Below are 21,396 nucleotides of genomic sequence, written 5' to 3'. Positions count from 1 at the left end.
GATGCAGCAAGCTGTCAGTGACAGAGTCTCCACTTGCTCTATTCCCTTGCATGTTGCAGTAATATTAACACTGCGATTTAAGTCTTGTGTTTGTTAGGAATCTTGTTCCTGTGCACGTCCTTTTCTTTCATTGTTCTCTCCTCTGCTTATTCTCACACTTATTGTTATGGCATGGATGGTACATAGCTGTTTGACTTCCATAGATACCAATGCATCCTCGCAGTCTGTGCAGAGAGGAATGTCAGGGACACCCCTCACATACCCCCACCAAATTCCCCACTGAGTTCACATGCCTCACATCATCCATCAGTTGCTGTGGGAATTATTAAAAAATGCTTGTTTGCACAATGCGTCTCATCTGTCTCTGTGTATGCAACCCCCCCGCTCACCCCCCAACACAGCTGTCTGCTTTATCAGCATGGTATAATTCATTATGTGAGGGAAGGCTCCAGCGATAATGCAGGGGAACACCCGGCAAATGTCACAGGCACACGTATCCCAGCCCTAGTTTACAGATGCATGGATTTCTTCAAACACTATGCATGTACCTAGCATGTACCATGCTGAATCTCTTCGACAGCGACCTTGAGAAGCAGGTCAAAAGAGCATATCCTCTTCGTTTTCTTTCCTCCTCCTCCTACTGTTGTGTGTCTGCTTGTGCAGAGAGGAAGAATCGTAATAGTCTGTCTGATAAGCAGTGGAACGATCCTCCCTGCCAAGCGTGCTAAAGCATTTTCCATTCACAAATACTTCACACTCTGGATTTGTCTGCTTTACTGTAGTTTGGAGATGTGTCCCTGTGGCGGGGTTCGGAAAATGCCCTGTTTGACGCATGTCAAGGAATTTCAAGCAATTCTTGTTTATGGATTGCTTTGCGTAAATAGTTTGTTTGGAATCTGCACTTTTCCCCTTGGGTTCTGAACAAGTGTGTCAATGGAGGGAAGTCTGCCACGGTAGATCCTTTTGACCTGTCAGCGTGAAAGAGAGCAATTACTGAGAGGAGTGGGAGCTCTGTCCGGCTATGAACGTGAGTGTAATGCGATGTTAGACTGCCACCACTGCACTCACGGGATTACAGCAGACCCTTGTGCACAACAACTCGATACAGACCCGCTTCATCAATTGCTCTGTCTTGGCAACGGGACAGGATGTAATCGTGTCCAGCTTTGTGGCACTGCATTCTTTCCTGCTTGTTTTCTGCTTAGCATTGTTTGATTAGCCCAAAATCTTGGTTTCTGGATTTGTGAAAATTAACTAAAGACTTGGAAGGGGGTTCCCATTATGATCTCCCTAATTTACTGTTCCGGTTATAAAGGATTCATTTAAAGCAATAATTTATCTGAAGAAGTCAACTTTTACTTACTCTGATTTAATTCCAGACTTTTCTAGTGGAATACAAAGCAAGATTATTTATTACTATTATTATTATTATTATTATTATTATTATTATTATTAGTAGTAGTAGTAGTAGTAGTAGTAGACGAAGTAGACGAAGACACGCTATGCTGCTCCTCACGATTATCGCTGCCAAATCCCATTGAAAATGAATGACTTCCGGCTACTTTGACGCTCTCGCCACTTACGTTGCTACCGTTTCCGTTTTTAAAACATTGCTGTCACTCTGATACAAGTTTTATTTACGTAGAAAATGACAATGCACTGTAGTATGTTCTGTGTTTGTCTGAGATAATTAGTCTACCGAAATGTGTATATTCCATACAAGCTGAAGCAGTTCTTGTCACGTGACTCGTTGTATTCATTCAACTTGGTTCACCAGGAAGCCGCGCACCTCCATTGGAAAAACAAACTTGCGTGAACTCTAGAAAAGACACGATATGCGGGTAGCCCCTAAAAGGCCGCCGTCATTTGCGATCTCCAGCAGTTGATCTTCTTGCACAGACATGGTGGGATCACTTGATTTGTTGTCAAATGGGTTGCGGATCCATTCCTTGGCAGTTCGCAGGTCCTTCACTGAGCCTTTTCCCCTTAGCAAAGAAACTTTCCAATGACATCCGTTTCTTACTCATTTTGCTGCTTGTGGGTTAAATTTGAGCACTCAAATGACCGAGATGCAAGCGAGATAATATGGTCATTTTTCAAAATAAAAGTTTTTTTTTTATAAAAGATCATTAAGACTCAGATAATAAATAAAACGGAAATAATTAATGATTTTTTGTGCAGCCCGGTACCAATTGATCGATGGCCTGGTGGTTGAGGACCACTGACTTAACCCACTGAACTTGTGAACCACTTCTTCTGGGTCACGGAGGTACTAAACTAAATCAAATGCTTCAGTTTCAAACAAATCATTCAGGTTTTGAAAATCTTATCAAATAATTTGATAAATGATCTTTATTGTTGCTTCAGCTGCTTAAATATTTATCTAATATTCATGTTTTTTAAAATTAATTGCTGAAAACAGCTGTAGATTGTTAAAAAGCACTGATTGTTTATGAATCATTCATCACTACTTAACTGAAGAATGGTCAAAGGTAAGCTAGTGAAGAAAGCAACTTACATTTCCCTCTTCAGATGCTTCAGCTTCTCTATAGCTTCAGAAGTCTTGGAATGCATGAATCATGTAGAGCTACTTTTATCGTATTATTATATATATGTTTTTTTCTGGTGCTTGAAAGCTTAGGTACTAATTCACTGGAAATACAAGGAGAAGGGCAATGAGTACATTATTTAAAATTCTTCTTTTGTACCTCATGGAAGAAAGAAAGTTTCACAAAGACATTAGGCCAGAGTAAATAAGGGTATTCCTTTGAAATAAAAGAATATGCTATATAAATATTTGACCAACCCTCAAGCACAACGGCTCTGCACTTCATTCAGCAGCTGACCTTGTCTTCTTTTGTGTGCCCTACACAGTGTTGTTCCAGCATTTGCTGTCTTTGTAAACTTCCTTTTTTCACGGTTTCCATGAATGAAACGATTTCTCCGCAGAAAAAGCTCGCCACTCGTTTCCACACATTAGCATGCATTTTTCTTCTAATCATGACACATTTTCATTCCTTTTTAGACCGAAGTGGTTGTTAAATGTCTTTGCATGCTGATTAGAATCAGCCATTTACAGTTAAAGACCTGATTTCTTAGAACTATATAAAATAGTGTTTTGATGAGAAATTCCACCATTCAATGGCTAAGCTGAAAGCGGCTCTGAAATGAATAGAGAAGTACAGGCAGCAGGAGGCCACCTGTACACCTGAGAAGAATCTGTTCCGTTCTTCATTTCTATACTGCACAGTGTGTAAACGGAGCCTTTATAGAGGCCAGAGATGGAGCACAGATGTACAGACAGACATACTGCACAGGTGCTACATGAGAATGGCTGAACATTCATGGAAAAATGCACAAAATCCTGCATTAACTTTAAAATTGAACAAATATATATATAGTACAAGACTGTTTTGAGAAGACTTTTGAGTTTAGCCAGTTTTCATGATAGCTCATGTCTAGGTGATTGCTCAGAGCTTCATGCATTTAAGAAAGTTAATTCAATTTCAATTAAATAATTAAATAAATAATCTAAAGCTAGAGTAAACCTCTATTCTTGTATTATCCATACACTGTAAAACAATTATTAGTGCCTTAAATTATTTTTGAATCAAATGATATTTTCTAGTCATCTCAACTTCAGTCAAACTGACTAAAAATAAGTTAAACTTTGTATAACTTAAAACATTTAAGTCGAAATTAAAATAAGTTATATAGTATAATATTAAAATAAGTTACATAAAAGCTTTTGTTGTGATGGCTTTTTGTCATGTTATTTTTTAGAGTGCACGGTTGATGGCTAAATTATTAGCTGTCCTGTAAAATTTGTAGTTTTAGGGAAGATATTTTTTCTTAACATTTCTAAACATAATAGTCTTAATATCTAAATTAAATAACTATTACTTCGGTTTTGCTATTATGACAGTATCTACACTATAAAACCCAATAAGTTAAGGTAACTCAAACTGTTTGAGGAAACCGATTGCAACAAACCATTTAAGTTCAAAAACCAATCCTAACGAGTACTGTGAACTTACTCCATTTATTAACTCATTACCTTGAACACTGAGTTCAAAACTCTTTTCAAATGAGTAGAATTAAATTTCAGTCAATTTTGAGTTAACTACACTCATTTCATTTGATAAAGTTGACTGTTGGGTTTTACAGTGTAATATTGTACTAGGTATCTGCAAGATACTAGTATTCAGCTAAAGTGCTATTTAAGAGCTTAATTCAAAATTAATTAGGTTAAATATGCAAGTTAGTGTAATTAGGCAAGTTATTGGTCTATTCTGTAGCCGATTAAAAAAATTCTTAAGGGGCCTTGCAACTACCTGCTGTTTATTAAACAGTCCATGCTTCCCAAACACTTATGTCCATGTGTCTTATTTATTGTACACTATAAAAAAAAGTATCAAAATAAACAAAACAATATACAAACAATATTTCTCTTACCGTGTTTGCCAGATAACCATCAGTAGAATAATCAGGTGCATTTAACATGTGTCTGCATTGAGATCTCACCATGATGTCTATACCAACTCTCGCAGGTGAAATTAATCATGGAGGATCACGTGACCTCCGACTCAACCCAACCGGAAACAAGTAAATTTATACAATAAGCATAAACCAATACACATTCAAATAACGGAATACGAAAAATAATAAACAAAATACAAGCTGACCGATTAGCGTACAGGCCTAATAATTTCAACCTTAATTTTTTTCTTAATTAAAAACTGCTTTTAATCCAGACAAACTAAAATAAATTAGTTTATCCAAAAGACCAAATGTACCAGTAAACACCTTCAACTGTTTATATTGTTGTGATATGAAAAATTTATTATAATTTTTTCCATATTGTTATTATATTACAATATTAATATAATATACAAGGGCTTTATTCAGTATATTTACAGATCTGTTGATTTTACTTATGTGTGGATTTGTAAAACTCACATTCCTGAAGCTAAAAATACTGGAAGAAAATCATTAACTGAATTGGGAAGGTTGGTTTTATTAAAGTATGCATAAGGGGAACCCACTTCTTCTAAACGTTTGCTAACTAAGAGCTATAGTTTCACAAACAAGTCAAACCATTATGTTACTTTACAGTTTGAATAAATATACAGTGTAATTAAAAACAGATAAAAAGTAAACAGATTTTAAAAACTGAGGACAATTATAATTCTGTATAATTATTAGCAATCAGAATTACTCACCAAACCAAAATCAGTGAGTCGTGATCTATGACTTGGCTCTTCAATCAGCACATCGAAACACTTTTCTTTTATCCCAAGAATCCATGTGCTGATACTTAGGCAACTTTTTGTCAGGTGCTGACATATACCGATGAAATAGTTGTGCGTTTTGTTGTGCCTTGACAACGGGTTTGGCATCTGTACACTTGAATAAATGTGTAGTGAGCATCGGTGTGGGTGAAAAGTCAAGACTGCATTAGAGAGATGCACAGGAGAGAAGCCGTGTGTCCATGGTGACACGACTGGCATTTTGCCCCTATTAACTCCTCTGACCTTTGTGTGAGTAAATGTGGCTATTCTGTGAATTAATTATGCTGACGTGTAGATGGTCTGCATATTTTGTGGCTGTTTCCTATTCACTCTTTTTTTCTATTATATTTTTTAAAAGTTATGTGTTTAAGTGCATTCGTGTTTTACTTGCCATTTTCCATCTTATTCCCATCAGTGTGAACATAGCACAATACAACTGGTCTTATTATATTTTGTATGGAAGCTGTATTTATAATATCTAGCAGTTTTGTAATATTTTGTGTATTGTGATATTTTATTTCTTTGCATACATTTTTTTTTAAAAGTGCTATATTGAAATGTTGTATTAATAATTTTTTTAATCCCTATTTTGATTTTATTACCATTACTTCATTCCACTGTGGCGATCCATAATAAATGACAAAGCAGAAGGAATAAAATAAAATAAAATAAAATAAAAGGTGATTCATTCCGCTGTGGCGATCCATGATAAATCAGGGACAAAGCAGAAGAAAAATGAATAAAATAAAATAAAAGGTGGTTCATTCCGCTGTGGTGAAAATAAAATAAAATAATTAAATAAAAGATGGTTTATTCCAGTGTGGGGACCCATAATAAATCAGGGACCAAGCAAAACAATTATAAAATAAAGCGACGCAGTGGCGCAGTAGGTAGTGCTGTCGCCTCACAGCAAGAAGGTCGCTGGTTCGAGCCTCGGCTGGGTCAGTTGCCGCTTCTGTGTGTAGTTTGCATGTTCTCCCTGCAATAGTGTGGGTTTCCTCCGGGTGCTCCAGTTTCCCCCACAATTTAAAGACATGCGGTATAGGTGAATTGGGTATGAGAGTATGAGTGTGTATGGATGTTTCCCAGAGATGGGTTGCAACTGGAAGGGCATCAGCTGCGTAAAACATGCTGGATAAGTTGACTGTTCATTCCGTTGTGGCGACCCTGGATCAATATAGGGACTAAGCCAAAAATGAATGAATGAATGAAAATAAAACAAAATTAAAGGTGGTTCATTCCGCTGGGGCGACCCATGATAAATCAAGTACAAAGCAGAAGGAAAATGAATAAAATTAAATGTGGTTCATTGCACTGTGGCAACCCATGATAAGGAACAAAGCAAAATGAAATTAAATGAAATAAAATAAAATGAAATTAAAAAAAGAAAAGGTGGTTCACTCCGCTGTGGCAACCCATGATAAATCAGGGACAAAGCAAAAGGAAATTAAAATTAAATAAAATTAATCTAAATGAAATCAAATAAACAGTATATCACCTGTATATATGTATACATTTTATACCGTCAGTAATAAAAGCCAGAAAAAAAAGGTTGCTGAAATGCACTGTTGTCGTCATTTGAAACCATAGGTGAGCAACTACAGGGCAAATACAGCAGGGTCTGATGGAAACAGCATGGCCAGGTTTTCATAATGAATGCTTAGGCTTTCATTCAAACCTACTCTAGCTGTGCCTTGTGACGCAAATGTCACTGATCTGAGTGCCAGAGGAGTGTGGAGGTGTGTGGATGGAGGTTGGACAGACCCTGCCTGCGTCCTTTCCCTGTGTCTGTGGCCTGGGCTCTGGCTGGGCTAAGCTCTCTATACCTTCTGTTCGGTCCAGGCTAATGCCAGATATCTGTGGCAAACAGTGAGACCTGGATACCTAGTCTGAGCCAAATGGGCAAGCACTCAGTGACTCACATTTCAGTGAGAAAGAGAGAGAGAAGGTGGAAAAGACGAATGCCATGCAGAGATTAAGTTCCTGATTCGCTTTGGACAATAATAAAGTGGCGTTCTGGCTTAAGTGATTGTTACAGGGACTAAAAATGCAAGTATTTTTAATAGCCAGTGTCAACTTTTTTTAAAAGTCTACGCAAAATTCTTAAAACTGCATGCACTAAATGCCTCACATTTTCTTCAAAATGTAATTGCATTTATCAAATGGCAAAAATGTCTTTCATAATAGTAAGTAATAGTAATAGTATGTTTAGGTACACCATGTAAACACTGTTGTTCTAAATTTAAAGCTCTTTGCTCTTTCATAAGCTTATACCTACAGTTATAAAATGTTCTAAAGTGAAAATAGTCAGCTGAGAGGAGTATCAGCTATACTGTAAACACCAATGACATGTAGAAACAGAAAATATTGATTAGGCCAAACATTACTGGTAAGGATGGGTACCGGAACTCGGTACTTTATCGGTATCAGTGCTACATTATAAAAGACAGAAGTATCGATAAGCTCTGGCGTTAACGGTTCTGCTATCGATAGTGGAGAATTATTGCTGAATGTGTTTTTTTGCGGAATGGATGTTGAGACTGTTATGCATTTGTTTTTTGATTGTATGCATGTTAAATATTTCTGATTTGATGTTGAATATCTATTTAATATACTGAGTGGTCATAGAATTATTATTAATAAAAGAGATGTCAAATTTTACATAGATAAAAAGATATTGATAAGAATCTCCTGTTTATGTTAAATCTGTTGATATTATTAGGCAAGTTTCATATACACAAGTGTAAATGGTCAGAGAGGAAGCCTAACATCTTCAATTTCAAGGCTGATAATCATTTTTTTTTCAACTCTTAAATGACTTTCAAGTCATAAAGCTACCAGAACTGTGAATATACACCAAAAGCTAAACTGCTCTTCTCTATGGGACATGTTATGTATGGTACATGTCATGTTATGTTCTTTGTTTTTCTTCTTTCTATCCTTTTTTTTGTTGTTATTTAGTTTACAAATGTTATGCAAAAATGTGAATATCTTATTGTAAGATTTGTTATGCATGTGACTGAAAATGTTTAGCAAATACGATAGTATTAGTAATAGTAATATAAATACTATTCAAGCAGTAAGCTTGATTTTTATTAATTTGTTATTATTATTAATAGTAGTAGTTGTAGCAAGTAGTAGCATAATAAGTGATAAATCAAACGATTAAAATTAAATGAATCAATAACAAATGGATGGTACCACTGAATTGTAAAGTACTTAATAAACATAAGCTGTGAATTATTATTATTTATCAATTTTCATTATTTAAGTTTGTTCTCCCTTTGAGCTTTTAACTTTTTTTTGAAAACTGCCGGGAAATGTGCTGTTTTAAAATGATTCATTTTTGTTGATAACAGGAACATAAATCATGCACCATCTACAAACTTGTGAAAACGTTTAGTGTAAGTTGAATTTTCCAGCCTCATCTCAGGAGAAAACGTAAGTATTTTACGTTTTGTCAGTTTACTGGCTAATTCGTATGAATTCTTATGATTTTGAAAATAAGGCGTGGCACCCAACTCCACCCCTAAACCCAACCGTCATTGGGTGATGAGCAAATCGTACTAAATTGTACGAATTAAATCTTACGAATTCATACGAATTAGCCACTAAATCAAAAAGTTACGAATTGCAATGAGATTGCATTCATAATTTTCATAAGCGACTCTGACCACCATTAGTATGTTCTGCTCATGTGAAAAGACCACACTGCAGCCCACCAGATTACATGTTTATAATACAGTCTTTGTGAATTGAACATCACACTAAACAGTACAGTGCAACATTCACATGCAATATTAGGAATAATACAAAATAAAGTTACTGGCTAGTTACACTTTCATGTACAGCACATGCTATCAGTGAGTTTTAATTTTAGTCCCTGATATTACTGCTGATTTTCATTTCTCTGTATGCTCTGAAATGCAAAATATGAAGAACCCCAAGTACAGCAGCAGAGAGTGTGCAGTGAGTTCAGTCATGCTGACCCCTGGACTTAAAGCATGTTAATGTAGATTTCAGTACTGGAGTGTGTACCGCCGGCAGCGTTTCTGTGTCTGTATGTGTTTGTGTGCGCCATACTGTATGTGTGTGTGCAGTCATAGCAGTGGCCAGGCCCAGTGTGTGGGCTGAATCAGGAAGTGGGCAGGCAGGCATGTGGCCCTCTGCCACTCGGGCCCCAGGGTTCCTATCACAGATGGCCCACTGACATTAGCCCAGGCCTGGGGTCAGATAAGACATCATATGGAGAGAAAGAGACAGCGAGTCTCATGACATTCTCAGCCCGAAAGGATGAACAGACAACACTGAGAGACTCTCAGATGAAAGACACACAGAGACTCTTGCTCAGGTGAGGCGGCTTTTAGAAATTCTGCAAATCGGAGATGCTTAAGAACAGCCAGGAAAATGGTGGGTTTATTCCAGGAAATCTCAGGTGAGACCACCTGTCTCTCCTGGCCTGAATAAACCACATTCCAGGACCATTTCATGCCGGAAAATCAGTTTGCCACGATCGAGATTCACATAAAAGCAATTCACGGTGCAGATTTTTTCCCAGGTACAGATTTGACTTTTAACAGTGTATATTTACAGGTTTTTTATTGCAAAGGCATAAATTTATCAGGCGACCTTGCTTGAACTGGCATGGTTCAAAGGTAAAAGTTTTTTCTAAGCAAGGTATTTTTTTAATCTCTTCTTCTTTTCACACAGCACTGTCAGACAGATCAAATTTGATTCCCCTTTTCTTTTTCTCACCCAGACTCGCTCTGCTCTCTGAGAGTCTGTGGCCTCCATTATTAATGTAGAAAAAATCTGGATTTACACAGCGAGCTGGTGGATTGTACCCTATAAAATGTATCATCCAGCGAATGAGTCACTCTATGCTGGACACAAGATTTTATAGGCAATCGTTTCAACAAAACCTTTCTTAACAGGTTTGTGGAAAATAAGGCTGGTCACATGCACTTTGAGTTTGTTGCATTTCATTTGCTGGCGTTCTAGCCCGTGTTGTTTAGTATTCATATCATTTATATTTTAATGACATTTTATTGTTATATGGTTCATTTTAATTTTAGCTGTAGTTTTAATGTACTACTTTTCTTGTAATTTTACTTTTAAAGGTCTACTTACAAATTTGATCAATTAAATTGGTCACACTTTTTTTAAGGTACCATTATTGCTATTATTGAACCATTAACTATGACTTAACTATAAATATTCTTGTAGTTTTGTAGTTGGGGTAATAGAGTTTGAATGCAGGTCTATTTATGCTCAGAATATAAACAACAGTCTTTTCGGGGTTGACTCATTTTATAGCTAGCACAGCATAAATTTGTCTGGATCAACATGGCCTCTAGGGCTGCACAATATACCGCTTTAGCAGCGATATCTGCAATGTCAAATTGGGATTATAGTTAACCATAAAACACAGTTCATAACACAGAACTTGTGGAGTCATGTTTAACTATAATTTAATAGTCTCAAAGAGTTTTAGTTAGTTGTGTTTTTAAGGCCTCTGACTGTACAATTTCAAGCAAATTTAAACTGCTTGCACACAAGAAATGATCAAATTTGCAGCTTTAACAAAGATTAATTGTGTTTATTTATTCAATGAAGACTATACAGCGTTTTTGCATTTGCATTTTGTACCTTAATGTAAGACTCCAGCGAAAACCATGCAACCTTGTTCATTTGTATCTTTGTTCTATTGTTTTAAGCTGTAATTTTGTATATTTTATGCAGAAGATGGACTCCCATATAAAATCATCTAATCAATGTTAAATCATGAATTAATAGTCATCTTGTGAAATATCGCATTATACAGTTGAAGTCAGAATTATTAGCCCCCCCTTTGAATTGTTTTGTTTTTTAAATATTTCCCAAAAGAAGTTTAACAGAGCAAGGAAATTTTCACAGTGTGTCTGATAATATTTTTTCTTCTGGAAAAAAGTCTTATTTGTTTTATTTTGGCTAGAATAAAAGCAGGTCTTAATTTTTTATGATCCATTTTAAGGTCAAAATTATTAGCCTCTTTAAGCTAATTTTTTTTTTAGTCAGAACAAAACATTGTTATGCAATAACTTGCCTAATTACCCTAATCTGCCTAGTTAACCTAATTAACCTAGCTAAGCCTTTAAATTTACTTTAGTAATTTACTATCATCATGGAAAAGAAAAAATAAATTAGTTATTAGAAATGAGTTATTAAAACTATTGTTTAGAAATTTGTTGAAAAAAAAAAATCGTCTCTCCGTTAAACAGAAATTGGGGGAAAATATAAACAGGGAGGCTAATAAATCTGACTTCAAATGTATAGTGCAGAAAAACTAAATATCACAATGTCAGTTTTTTTCCAATATCATGCAGCCCTAATGGCCACCATTCACTGTCATTACAAAGCTAGAAAGAGACAGAATGTTATTTATCATTACTCTGATTGTGCTTGTCTGAAAGAATTAATTGATATACACCTTAAGAGTGAATAAATCTAAATGATAAGATTTGGGTGAACTATTACAATAATTTTCAACATAGCTTTTATTTTTTTTAATTGATTTGAAACTGATTTTATAATTGAACATCAAACTGAATAATACATTTATTTTAAATATAATGTATTTATATAATAATGGTATAATTTATTCACATGATGGCTAAACAGAATTTTCAACAACCATTTCTCTCTATTCCTTATCTATTTAGGCATGTACATCTTGACAGGGTGTAAATTATGCAATACTGTTCAGGTGAACTATTACTTTACCACAGCTAAACAGTGTGCCTTTATCATAGCTTTTCAGTACTGCCACATATTGTAAACATTAACATATTGTAAACATTAAGAATAACAAAATGATGTTAGAGGAAGCTGATGGTAATGCATCATCTTTCTTTATCCGAGTTTCAAGATCCTCGAGCCTTAGGGAGAAAGTGAGTGTGTGACATTTCCTATGGGAATCTTACTTCAGATTCAGAAACAGATTCACATTAATAGAAAAGGAGAGGTTATTCTAATGAAAGCAATGCACCTGAAATCTTCAACCGCTAAACAGAAGAGAGCAGCTGACGTTTATTCAGCCTACTGACGTGCTGACATCGAGGCAAGGTGAGGGCCTCACTTATATTTTTAGCCTGTGAATGGAAGGAGCCATGAGTTGAGTCAGAGGGAAGAACAGACAGAAAAGAAATGGAAGGAAACAGGGAAAAAAATAATAAAACATTCGGCAGGCAGATGGAGAGGCAGCAGCCGTGGGTTGCTGTGACTGAGATTGTGCTGCTCTATTTAAAAACCACAGGAGTTTGTTAATGCTGCCGTGGGGTACATGTTATGTGTGTGGAGATGGAGAGACAGGAGTGTGTAAGTAAGTGGGAGGACATAGAGGAGGAAATAGAAAAACTGCCACCAGCATTGCAGCCCTCATTATGGTGCGACACAGATCTGACCACATACAGTAGCGCTCTGGGCTCGACACTTATCTGTTGACATTGTAGCATGACTGTTGTTCATGGTTGGATATCGTTGGCTTTCGACCCCTGCCCTTGGTGAGCAAGTTTCAAACCTGAATATACAGATACTTGTTTTCTTTTTAATCAATATTCGGAAGTAGTGGCTGATACTGGTAATGCTTTATGATTTTACTGTACACTGAAATGATGAGAGAAAGAATTTTGATTTTATTGCCATTTCAGCTTCTATGGCTATGTCATGCCAAAAAATTAAAAATAAAAACAGATCAAGTTTACCACATTTTATAAATACCTAACAATTAAAATTAAAAGTCATCAACAGCAATAAATAATACACAAGTAAAATATATAATAATAATAATGATAATATATAAGATAAAGATCGAAAACTGTTTTTTTAAGGTTTACTTTTGCTATTTTTTTTTTACAATTTTAGAAGGATTCACATTTAAAAGTCTTCCCAGATAAAAAAGAAAATTCTGATAACATTAAAAATAGGACATTCCACAAGTATAGGTTGAACAGTTTGGTTTCTGCTGCAATATTGGCATTTTGGGGGTTCTTCTCCTTTGAGTAAATGTTCTTGTGTGTCCCACTTAAATGATGTTTACCATTAATTTTAAGTGAAGTTCAGTTTTATTTGAAAAAAAGTACAGTAAAAGCACAAGTATTTAATAATAAATTTGACAATAATTTGGTAATAATAATCAATAATTGAATATTAAAATTATTAATGGAATTTATTTTAAATGTATTTTATTTATGTAATTTCTTTTATAATTTATTGATTTGGTTGCTAAACTGAATTTTCAACAACACTTTCTCAAATCTTCTGCTGGTTAATATTTTCATGGAGATTTTATGCAATTTTTATGCTAATGCTTTAATGCTAATTTCTATGATCATTTCATTTTTGAGAAGTAGAAACAAAATAATTACTTTGGGATAAATATTTTTTTTTATTATTTCTTTGCTCTCTATTTCTTTTCAATTTAATGTGTATTTGTTAAACAAAAGTTGTTTATAAATATAATAAAAATATTTAAAATATATAAAAAAATTAAAAACTAAATAAACTAAATTTATTTTCTAAATAACAATAAAATATAATTTTTTAAATTATATTTGATTATATTATGCTATATTACAATATTTTCAATTATATTATATTCAATTATATTCAATTATATTATATTATATTATATTATATTATATTATATTATATTATATCAAGCTTAACCTGAAATCACCCATTTTATAGTACAGTATCCCATTGTCTGCCAAGTACTTGAGTAAAATAATGTTCACATATTACCGTAATCTATATCTAGACATCAGCTTCTTACCCAAGCCACCACATTATGTTGAATTACATGAAATAACGGCATTAGCAAGAAGACATTTTCTAAAATTGCTGCAAAAGTCTGTACCAGGGAAGGCCCCCATATCCCCAAAAGCCCAGTGCACTCATGTTGTTTGTCTCTCAGTGCCAGTTAAGGGAGGTCACTCTGCGATAGCGAGGAGAAAAGACTGCCACTCGTCCATCTGCGTACAGTCGCACCACACAAAAGCCGAGCAGGAAGCCATTCTCAGTGGGAGAAACTAGATCTTTATTTGCTTTTCGTCTGCATTTATCACCAGTGGAGATGACTGAAGCTGCCCAGGTTGAAAGTAAATACGGGTATCCTTGGAGGAAAGGGGTATCCGCGTTTGGCTTTACTATTGGACTGTATTAATATAGCCAGCCATTGGTTGCAGCAGTCAGGATGCATGTGACTTAAAGAATGAAATCGTAGTTACTATTAAAACCCCTGTCGGCAACAAAAGCTTGAGGTTAGTAAGTATTTTGGTATTACAGGTGAATTGTGCATTTGAGAACTTAGTAATATTGATAAACAACTTGTACTTGTGGCGGGTTAAAGGGGTAGTTCACCCAAAACTGAAAGCTCTGTCATCATTCACTTGTCACAAACCTAAGTCATGATAACATTTCAAAACTAATAACGCCATTTGAGGATGAATACATTTTCATTTTTGGGTGAACTCTTCTCTTAAAGATAAGGGTTTGGTTTATGGTTATTGCATGTAATTATGCATAATTATTATAGGAAAAATTAGTAATGTGTATAAAGGGTTTTGCATTTTTAACAATTTTCTTTTAAAGAAATAACCACTCTCATTTTGCAAGGAGGTATTAAATCAAGATATCAATCGGACAAATAAGCTATTTATGTTACAAAAGATTTATATTTCTTTGAAACGTCTTAATTATTAAATAATCCTGAAAATAGTATTACAGTTTCCGGAGGAATTTATGCATTTCCAGATATATGAATGTTTTGAATAATTCAAATCAGCATTTTAGAATGATTTATGAAGGAATATGTGGCAGAAGGAATGTAGGACTTGCTACTGGAATTCAATCTTTAACAAACAGGAATAGATTGCATATTGCATTTTTGAAACTCTTCTTGTTCAGTCAACAGTGTTGATGTTAAAATCATCCCTGCTTACACAGATTTGTGGAAACAACTAAAAACACTGTATTATGCATTCAAGGCCAATGGACCTTTTTCACATTTCCTGATGTATCAGCATTGAAGTCATTATATTTGGATAAACTTAGAGTGCAGTGAATGGGAGAGTACAACAAATACTTTTTTTTACAATCATACTTGCTGAATAATAAAAGAAAACTCTACAAGGTATTGTCAAGACTTTCAGAGAAATGAAAAAATATTTAAGACTTATAACGGCAGACAGAAGAGAAAACAAATTTACTGTCCTGCCCCATAGATGCGGCATTAGAAACACCTTACACAAGCGGTAATTCATTTTTTATAATTTGATGCAAAGATAATATAATACATACGTCAATAAATATTATTAATATTAAAACTTTCAAAGATTTAAGATTATGATGACCGTTAAACGCATCACACAGTCTTGTGAAATGGGTCTATAGTTGCGATGTCATGTTGTAAAAATAAACTCTATGAACTTCAACTCTATGGTTGTCAACTTGCTTGGAGGTTACAAGTTTTTACACATTTGTAGTTTACACCCATTTAACATCTGCATCATTTTCAAATATTTGCTTTTTTAAAGGGGTGGTCCTCTACGACATCATATTTTAAACTTGTTCAAAGTACAATGCAAAGGGAGACATTGGCTTTTACAGCGAACGAAGTTTGGGCACTTCAAAAAAATACATCCGGGCTAGTGAGATCACAAACGTTTCAGGTTACGTGCTTACACCCTGCGCAGCAAAGGGGTGTGGCCAGAGACACTGTAATGCTGTAATGCAGCAGAGAAAGCTAAAATGCTGTCCAAAAGCTGTTATTTCCACAGAACTTGTTCTGTTTCTGTATTTGGGCTTCCAAAGGACATGAGACAAAGAGAGAAGTGCTTTTCAATTTAATTTCAATTATGTTTCAGAGAATTATAAAATGATATAGCTAGCATTTGACAAAGGACAGCTTCCAGAATCTCTCTCAGTTCAGTGCTGGATTCAGTTAAAAACTCCTCAAAGAAGAAGCAGCTCCAACCATAATAGCAGAATAGCAGAAGTATTTTTATTTGTTAAAATTGATCTATTACATGCACAGTTTCTAGCATTAATGGTATGTTGTAGCGAGGACGTAAACAATGGGAAATGCTGTTTGGCACCGTAAACAATTTAGCTACAAATTCATATTTATCTCTCAAACCGCCGTAAACAGCCACAATCTTCACCAGCACTGCAGTATCTCTCTATGCGGATTCTTTCCCTCCGCTCTACATCTCAAATAACAAACTCACAAAAGATATGTGAACGTTCCATATTACTTACACATGCTTATTCAGAATATATGTGAAAGACACTTGTCAGATTTTATTTTAGAGGGCAGGCGTGAGGTTCAGTTGTGTCCTCTGTCATTTTCTGTCTGATTCAGGCTCAAATTGATATGGCTAACAGCTGCTCTGACTGACAGTATTTACACAGAGCAAAAGCACGTGCTTGCAGTGGCATGATGCTTTTCCTGGTGACATGGAGCCAATCCGACAGTCAGTTTTTATGTTAGCTGAGTAGCTGTATATAATCAAAGTAAGATATATGAAAAAATTATGTGATTTTTTTTCTTATAAACACAACCAAGCCTTAAAAATAAACACTGGACCACCCCATTAAATTATCTTTGTATTTTAGGCCCTCAAAATACTGTGATCATTTTAATGTAAGACCAAAGTGTGTTTAGTCAAAAACTATAAATGGTCACTAAAATAGAAAACAATATTGTAAAGTGTAATGTTTGTTTGATCAAATAAAAACACGAGCTTGTTATATTCAGTAAGTTATATTAAAAAGTAAATAATAAAAAAGATCAATCATAAACCTTTAAATAGTTTACTATATACAATATGTTAGTCTGCATTTTCACATAAATAAAATAATAGTTTATAGTGTTCCACATCCATAAGTTCTTCAGCGTATACCCAAAACCTCTTAAGGCATTAAAAAACCCACCAGTGGCCAGCCTGTAGGGATATCCCATCAGCAGGTAGACATAAACACACTGAGATCCTCACACACTCAGACTGCAGCATATGCAGGCCACGCATGTCTGGCCCATGGAGAGGGTGGAATGTGGAAAACCTCGTAACGCACCTCTGATTTTCCACTCCTGCTGTGTACACATCCCATTATCAGTTTTATAAGAACGCTGGAAATTCCTCCAGCGTGCAGATGCCCTGGGCGGCACGGCCACTACATTCCTGACTGGGGGGCCTCTTTCCGAGACAACTTCGGGTGGCCCCTTCATGGCTCGTTTAATAGTGATATAAAAAACAACAACAGCTATGCTCCCCTTCTTTATTTCTCCAGTCATTAGCATGTGATGCAACACTACATAATATTTGTGTGTATATAGTTGCGTGTGTGCATGTTTCATATACTGTGACCTCATGATCTGGCAGTCATCCGCTCAGCGATTGTTGATCCAAAAGTAATTAAAGACCGGTTAAGTGTTTTTAGCAGTGGAAAATGGAAAAGGAACTGTTGATAGATTCCTAATGTGTCATGGAATTGGACCGATTGTATAATATGCAGGGTGGACAAAGTTCAGTTTCCATGTTATTTCTTGTTAACGCTTGAAATGGGTGGATTTATGGTTGTCAGAATGTATTTTGACAAGAGCGATACTTGAAAATAATGTCTTGTAGTGGCAAAAAGCATGTACAGACTGCAGCTAAATTCTATCAAGTCGTTTTATTATGTTTAATCCTGTTTTTTCATTTCACAGTTTGCTAATTTAAAGGAGTGACAACCACATTAAACAACCAAATTAACTCAACAGCATTTACAAAAATGCTATGCAGTGTGTTAAACATTTCATCTCATAATTTGTTTTACAATTATAACACAACACTGCACTTTACAGTTTAATTCTTTGCCATGCGATTATAAAAAAAAATGAATTAACCACCAGATAAAGGATGATGGCAAACTTATTTTTATGTAAAATTAAACAATATCTTGATATAATAAATCATAGAGATTTTAACATGGATTTTTCTCTCCTATTGTGACAATCTTGAAATTTTCAAGCCAACTAATTATGACGGCTTGCCTGGGAATAGAATTAAATTCAAATCCCAGGCAAGTCATCATAATTAGTTCAAATGTGTGGCTTAAAAATTACAAAAAAAATGTAAAAGTTTTTTATGTCACATTAGTATGAGAGAAAAATCTTTGTTAACATCTCTATGATTAATTAAATTAGGATATTGTTTAAATTTACATAAAAATAAGTTTGATTAATTAATGTTTTAATGCCATATCGGTAGCACTGGCTATATTAATGGCAAAACCTATAGTAAATTTACAATACAATATATAACATGCAATAATATTGGTTTCTAAATAAACATATATTGTACAAAAAACATTGAAAAGTACAACAACAACACTGAAAAGATGCATGGAAATTTGAAAAGGGCCAATTTCACATTGCATTATAATAAATACAGTTCACTCCTTTATTTTAATGAGTATGGAGCTTAAGATATGCCAAAACAGTCTGAATTTGAGTTGTGTTGATTTGAATTATTAACAATTGTAATTTAATGAAACTGAATATTATAGGGCATTAAAAACGGTCTTGAATTATTCATTCATTCATTTTCCTCTGGCTTAGTTTCTTTATTCATCAGGGGTCGCCCCAGCGGAATGAACCGCCAACTTATCAGCATATATTTTACACAGCGGATGCCCTTTTAGCTGCAACAGAGTACTGGGAAACCCCATACACACTCTCATACACTATGGCCAATTTAAATAATTCAATTCACCTATAGTGCATGTCTTTGGACTGTGGGGGAAACCGGATTATAATATAGTTCACTCCTTAAGTTGAATATTAAACATCTAAAATTGGTCAAAATGCTTGTTTTGATTTTCGGGCATCATCTACTCTTGCTGGTTGATGACCCTTTTTTGATTGACCTATTTTCTGCACTAAATCTGAATTTCACAATCCAAATTTCTGGTTTTGAACATTAGAATATTGAATTTGATGCTCAGAATTTCTTCATCTTGATAATTTGAAAATGTATTTTTTTTTAAACTGTATATCTGCAGTATAGGTTTGACAATTGGTCTACAGTATAAAAATCTGCCCTAAAAAATTCAGTTGTCTTAAATTGTTTAATATTCAACTTGGGAAATTTGAATTCAAGACATCGGCACTGTGGCTCAGTGGTTAGCACCGTCACCTCAAAGCAATAAGGTCACTGGTTCGAGTCCCGGCTGGGTTTGCATGTTCTCCCCATGTTCATGCGAGTTTCCTCTAGGTGTTCCCGTTTCCCCCACAGTTCAAAGACATGCACTATAGCTGAACTGAATAAACTAAATTGGCCATAGTGTAGGTGGGTGAATGTGAGTTATGGGTGTTTCCCAGTACTGGGGTGCAGCTGGAAAGGCATTCGCTGTGTACATATGCTGGATAAGTTGATGGTTCATTTTGCTGTGGCGACCCCTGAAGAATAAAGGAACTAAGCCAAAGGAAATTAAATAAATGAATGAATAATTCAAGACAATTTTTATGGCATATTCAGTTTTAATAAATTACAATTGTTAATAATACAAATGAACACAATTTAAATTCAGATTGTTTTGTGACATTTGAAGCTCCATAAATGTGGTTGTTACTTCTGCAAATGTACAGTGTGTATGCGGACAATGTAATGTATTTAGCAATAATGACGTTTTCTCCTCTAGAAGTCATATACTGGTTTATCTGGGTCAGGTATACTGTAAATACACCAGAGTTCCAAAACAGGGCTGTGGATATTGAATCAGGCTTATACAGCAAATAAATGATCGTGCCTGGAATTCATTTAGCACATATTTTACACAGTAACAATGGTATCTTGGAATTCACCCCCCCTTTTGAAATCCGTATCAACACATTTGGAATGCGTGACGTCTACATCTGAGATTCTCAAACAGATTTGACGTAGCCACATTTCACTACAGTAGAACTCCACAACAATAGGTACATGAGCGGCTAATCTGGGTTCAAATGGGATCAACGTTGTTTTGCTTGAGAAGTGTTACAATCCACTTATTTGAGTGTTCTGTTCTAAATTTACCTCAAAACTACTTTTAGATTATGCACGTGCTAATCAGGTGCAGCTGTGACGTGGCAGTTTTAGCAGCTCTCAGATGGGTTTAATAAAGCGTCAGAGATTATGTCGTGTTTGGGTGTTCTTTCTATATTAATCATAAACCGTGGCTCAGTCAGGTGCTGCAATGACGTGGCCATTTTAGCTGTTATTGTTTTTGGGACAGATTTCAAAAGTGTTTAAGATTATGCATTATTAGGATGTTCCGTTCTATAATTAACTATATTTAGGAATTGTGTTTTGGTAGATGGATTATCAGTTGGTTGGAAAATATCACATACCAATTGTATAATTTAAAGAGATGCTAGACAGTAGAGCTGCAAGATTCTGGCTAAAAAGAAAATAATTATTATTTTTTTTGCTTAAAATCAAGATCACAATTTTCTCACGATTCTGTAGATAAAATAAAATAAAATAAAATAAAGGTTAATATGAGAAGGCTATTATTATTGTTAATTCTCAAACAAAAGGTAAAAAAAATCCAATTATAATATTAGGCCTATGTGTAGGTCTACTGTTGGTTAAAATGCTAAATTTTGTATAGAATTGGGACGATGGACTTGGACAGACTTTAAATTTGTCCTGGTCATTAATGCACAGTAAAGTGATCAGAACACAACTACTCATAATAGTCATATGCTTGCCATTTGTCATTGACAACATTATTAGACCATTTTTTCTCACTGGTAAAATGGCATTTGTCATCATCAGATTCCCTCTTGCATTATATTTAGCATTATATACACTAGAGTAGTTATAGTGACACTGTTAAACATTTATTCTCATGCACAACATTGTGTTCGCTTTGAAAGAAAAAACATATCAAACGCTAATCATAACTTTACAAGGTGATATTATGATTTCAATAATGTGCGCGCTTTTGGTTTCACTTTCACTGCCGAGTGCGGTTCATGTCATTGCTGTCATCACTTTGAGGAAAAAACATACATGCAAATCATATTACCAGCGTGACT

At 34.9% G+C, this 21,396-nt stretch overlaps 1 protein-coding gene across 6 annotated transcripts in view; it reads left to right on the top strand.

The window, feature by feature from the left end:
* hivep2a (HIVEP zinc finger 2a) overlaps positions 1-21,396 on the top strand; it is a 115,342-nt gene that overhangs the window by 57,367 nt on the left and 36,579 nt on the right. The window lies entirely within an intron of this gene.

Source organism: Danio aesculapii, chromosome 20 (genome assembly GCF_903798145.1).
Source record: "Danio aesculapii chromosome 20, fDanAes4.1, whole genome shotgun sequence".
NCBI classification, from domain to species: domain Eukaryota; kingdom Metazoa; phylum Chordata; class Actinopteri; order Cypriniformes; family Danionidae; genus Danio; species Danio aesculapii.
The sequence above is the reverse complement of the archived record's forward strand: the minus strand, read 5'-3'. Positions and strand labels throughout refer to the sequence as shown.